Raw genomic sequence first — 5000 nt, 5'->3', positions numbered from 1 at the left:
ACACATGTCCTATACAACGGTGCACCCAACATCACAATAGTACCTCCTGTCACAGCGCACAAACAATGACATGAGTCAAAGACACAGGTCTGACACAAGCATAGAATTGGAGCGCCGCCTCTAATAAGCCAAAGGTGCATCCTGACGTGACAAATCTGATCATGTCACAAGCATTCACTTACTATAATCACTATCAACGAACCTGCCGCCCCCGCCCCCCCCCTACACCTTTCCTTACAACAACGTGTAACCTAACCTAACCTAACCTATGTTGTACCTTAACCTAACCTATGTTGTACCTTAACCTAACCTATGTTGTACCTTAACCTAACCTATGTTGTACCTTAACCTAACCTATGTTGTACCTTAACCTAACCTATGTTGTACCTTAACCTAACCTATGTTGTGCCTTAACCTAACCTATGTTGTGCCTTAACCTAACCTATGTTGTGCCTTAACCTAACCTATGTTGTGCCTTAACCCAACCTATGTTGTGCCTTAACCTAACCTATGTTGTGCCTTAACCTAACCTATGTTGTGCCTTAACCTAACCTATGTTGTGCCTTAACCTAACCTATGTTGTGCCTTAACCTAACCCATGTTGTGCCTTAACCTAACCCATGTTGTGCCTTAACCTAACCCATGTTGTGCCTTAACCTAACCCATGTTGTGCCTTAACCTAACCCATGTTGTGCCTTAACCTAACCCATGTTGTGCCTTAACCTAACCCATGTTGTGCCTTAACCTAACCCATGTTGTGCCTTAACCTAACCCATGTTGTGCCTTAACCTAACCCATGTTGTGCCTTAACCTAACCCATGTTGTGCCTTAACCTAACCCATGTTGTGCCTTAACCTAACCCATGTTGTGCCTTAACCTAACCCATGTTGTGCCTTAACCTAACCCATGTTGTGCCTTAACCTAACCCATGTTGTGCCTTAACCTAACCCATGTTGTGCCTTAACCTAACCCATGTTGTGCCTTAACCTAACCCATGTTGTGCCTTAACCTAACCCATGTTGTGCCTTAACCTAACCCATGTTGTGCCTTAACCTAACCCATGTTGTGCCTTAACCTAACCCATGTTGTGCCTTAACCTAACCCATGTTGTGCCTTAACCTAACCCATGTTGTGCCTTAACCTAACCCATGTTGTGCCTTAACCTAACCTATGTTGTGCCTTAACCTAACCTATGTTGTGCCTTAACCTAACCCATGTTGTGCCTTAACCTAACCCATGTTGTGCCTTAACCTAACCCATGTTGTGCCTTAACCTAACCCATGTTGTGCCTTAACCTAACCCATGTTGTGCCTTAACCTAACCCATGTTGTGCCTTAACCTAACCCATGTTGTGCCTTAACCTAACCCATGTTGTGCCTTAACCTAACCCATGTTGTGCCTTAACCTAACCCATGTTGTGCCTTAACCTAACCCATGTTGTGCCTTAACCTAACCCATGTTGTGCCTTAACCTAACCCATGTTGTGCCTTAACCTAACCCATGTTGTGCCTTAACCTAACCCATGTCGTGCCTTAACCTAACCCACGTCGTGCCTTAACCTAACCCACGTTGTCGCCTAACGTAACCCACGTTGTCGCCTAAACCTGCTCTGTAATTGTTATACGACTCGTTCAATTAGTGTAGTGTTGCCCACCCGCAACCCTCGCAATATAGTTCGCTACTCGCACTCCCCGCTCCCCTGTGTATCGCTTCATGTTAAACACCTTGCAAGTCTTGCTCACTTTCCACATGCTCCTGCTGTACACTGTAATGTGGATGGCAGCAGGACGTACATGCCGCCCCTCCCCACGTCCCCACCTTGCCCCCTGCCTTCGCAAGCTGGTTGGTGAGAACTTTGCATGTTCAATGCCCTCCGCATGCGACGTACTCAGGCTACGTTGTGGTGCGGCCTGTGTCAACTGTCCGCTAATGTCGTACGCGTAAACCACAATCTGTACTGCACATTCGTCCTTATGTACTGAATGATACATCGTGGCACATGTGTGACCGTACAACGACTGCGCCCAAAAACGGCGGACCATACAGTGCAAATATTGTGCACGCAGCTACGTGTCGTCTCCCTATGAGAGCTGGATTGCAGTGTGGTACGCCATAGAGACGTGTGGGAGGAACGGACGCCGTGGATGGCGATCAGCATGAGCTGTCTGTTGATGTATTCGGACCTAGTCGTCTCTCCTCACACACCGTGATGGCATGGTGCACCGCGTTCCATATCTGCGACATGCTACAGAGGCCGGTTGACAGTCGTTCGAGCAATGGACATCGCATACGTACGGGGGCCACCTTCCACGTATTGTCTAGGCGTGCACATTTTGTTGCGTGTATGTGGGCAGACGTAGTGTGGCGTGACACCTGACACAGGCATGCAATAATCGTGGAAGTTGCAAATGGCGATGGACGCCTGCGTTTTCTGGTGAAGTTACGCAAATGAACAAATGGTAACCTGTTGTGGTGCGGTTGTTCTCGCTAGGGGTGAATCGGTGATGGCGACGATAGGTTGAGGTACTAACCGGTTGTTCCAGCGATACCCACCATGCCGACGAAACTGAACGGCATCTGGGTGTGAAGCGATACGCGGCGGTGGCTGGGTGGGACCGTCCCCGGCCGGTGAGGGGGCGCCTCCCGGCGTGCTGGCCGCGCGGTGCGTGGGCGCACGCGCTACAGCCGGCTGGTGGGGGCGGCCAGTGGCAGGCGCGCCGGCCGACGGACGCGGCAGGCGTCGCAGCTGCGCGCCGGCGCACCCTGCGCGCGGCGCCGTGCGGCCAAAGTAGGTCCTCGCGGGCCCGGTGCGAAGCGCGGTGGACATCTTCAGTGTGCTGGTCCGATTGAGGACTGTGTGCGTTGAGGATGCGCTGCCGCCCGGCGCTCGGCGCCGCGACGCCGTCTGCTGCTCGGTCGCCCCAGCGGTTCTCGCTGGTGGTTTGTATCGCAGCTGTGCGGATGTGTTGGCGCGTGCGCTGTGCTGGGAGAGTTCGCTTCGGCACCCAAGTGGGGCTTTTGTCCTTCTGTGGCGCTGGCGTTGGAGCTGCCGGTCACCGTAGGTGGCGCGTGTTGTCTCCCGCCGGCAATGCCACGACAGCACGCTCCCGGGCCTCTGTCGGCAGCGGCAAGCTCAGTTGGGAGCACGGGTGGTCGCACCGAAAGCGTCTACTCGCCTAACTCCGGGCGATTGCGCCTCTCTCGAACCCGACCAAGTACTTGGGACGGCGCTGCGCGCCGCCGGGACCTGAGAGGGTTTCGAGGTGTATTGTGCAGGGGAGCTCAGCCTCCTCCTGTTTGCAGAATGATTGAGCGGACGCTTGCGTGTTCGCGCGGGCCCCCGGGACACACTCCCGGGCGGCCGGCTGCTCAGCTCTAGTTGACGCAGCTCCCTGGTTGATCCTGCCAGTAGTCATATGCTTGTCTCAAAGATTAAGCCATGCATGTCTCAGTACAAGCCGCATTAAGGTGAAACCGCGAATGGCTCATTAAATCAGTTATGGTTCCTTAGATCGTACCCACGTTACTTGGATAACTGTGGTAATTCTAGAGCTAATACATGCAAACAGAGTCCCGACCAGAGATGGAAGGGACGCTTTTATTAGATCAAAACCAATCGGTCGGCTCGTCCGGTCCGTTTGCCTTGGTGACTCTGAATAACTTTGGGCTGATCGCACGGTCCTCGTACCGGCGACGCATCTTTCAAATGTCTGCCTTATCAACTGTCGATGGTAGGTTCTGCGCCTACCATGGTTGTAACGGGTAACGGGGAATCAGGGTTCGATTCCGGAGAGGGAGCCTGAGAAACGGCTACCACATCCAAGGAAGGCAGCAGGCGCGCAAATTACCCACTCCCGGCACGGGGAGGTAGTGACGAAAAATAACGATACGGGACTCATCCGAGGCCCCGTAATCGGAATGAGTACACTTTAAATCCTTTAACGAGTATCTATTGGAGGGCAAGTCTGGTGCCAGCAGCCGCGGTAATTCCAGCTCCAATAGCGTATATTAAAGTTGTTGCGGTTAAAAAGCTCGTAGTTGGATTTGTGTCCCACGCTGTTGGTTCACCGCCCGTCGGTGTTTAACTGGCATGTATCGTGGGACGTCCTGCCGGTGGGGCGAGCCGAAGGCGTGCGACCGCCCCGTGCGTGCTCGTGCGTCCCGAGGCGGACCCCGTTGAAATCCTACCAGGGTGCTCTTTATTGAGTGTCTCGGTGGGCCGGCACGTTTACTTTGAACAAATTAGAGTGCTTAAAGCAGGCAAGCCCGCCTGAATACTGTGTGCATGGAATAATGGAATAGGACCTCGGTTCTATTTTGTTGGTTTTCGGAACCCGAGGTAATGATTAATAGGGACAGGCGGGGGCATTCGTATTGCGACGTTAGAGGTGAAATTCTTGGATCGTCGCAAGACGAACAGAAGCGAAAGCATTTGCCAAGTATGTTTTCATTAATCAAGAACGAAAGTTAGAGGTTCGAAGGCGATCAGATACCGCCCTAGTTCTAACCATAAACGATGCCAGCCAGCGATCCGCCGCAGTTCCTCCGATGACTCGGCGGGCAGCCTCCGGGAAACCAAAGCTTTTGGGTTCCGGGGGAAGTATGGTTGCAAAGCTGAAACTTAAAGGAATTGACGGAAGGGCACCACCAGGAGTGGAGCCTGCGGCTTAATTTGACTCAACACGGGAAACCTCACCAGGCCCGGACACCGGAAGGATTGACAGATTGATAGCTCTTTCTTGATTCGGTGGGTGGTGGTGCATGGCCGTTCTTAGTTGGTGGAGCGATTTGTCTGGTTAATTCCGATAACGAACGAGACTCTAGCCTGCTAACTAGTCGCGTGACATCCTTCGTGCTGTCAGCGATTACTTTTCTTCTTAGAGGGACAGGCGGCTTCTAGCCGCACGAGATTGAGCAATAACAGGTCTGTGATGCCCTTAGATGTTCTGGGCCGCACGCGCGCTACACTGAAGGAATCAGCGTGTCTTCCTAGGCCGAAA

The 5000-nt window shown here is 52.7% G+C and overlaps 1 non-coding gene across 1 annotated transcript in view; it reads left to right on the top strand.

Annotated features, from left to right (window-relative positions):
* Positions 1–3389: 3389 nt before the first annotated feature.
* The window catches only part of LOC124730151, a 1909-nt gene continuing 298 nt past the window's right edge, over positions 3390–5000 (top strand). The window contains exon 1 of the ribosomal RNA XR_007007897.1: positions 3390–5000. This exon is cut by the window's right edge and continues 298 nt beyond it. This is a non-coding gene — a ribosomal RNA (small subunit ribosomal RNA).

This window comes from Schistocerca piceifrons, unplaced genomic scaffold (assembly GCF_021461385.2).
Source record: "Schistocerca piceifrons isolate TAMUIC-IGC-003096 unplaced genomic scaffold, iqSchPice1.1 HiC_scaffold_1230, whole genome shotgun sequence".
Lineage (NCBI taxonomy): Eukaryota > Metazoa > Arthropoda > Insecta > Orthoptera > Acrididae > Schistocerca > Schistocerca piceifrons.
This window is presented reverse-complemented; position numbering and strand designations above follow the sequence as displayed.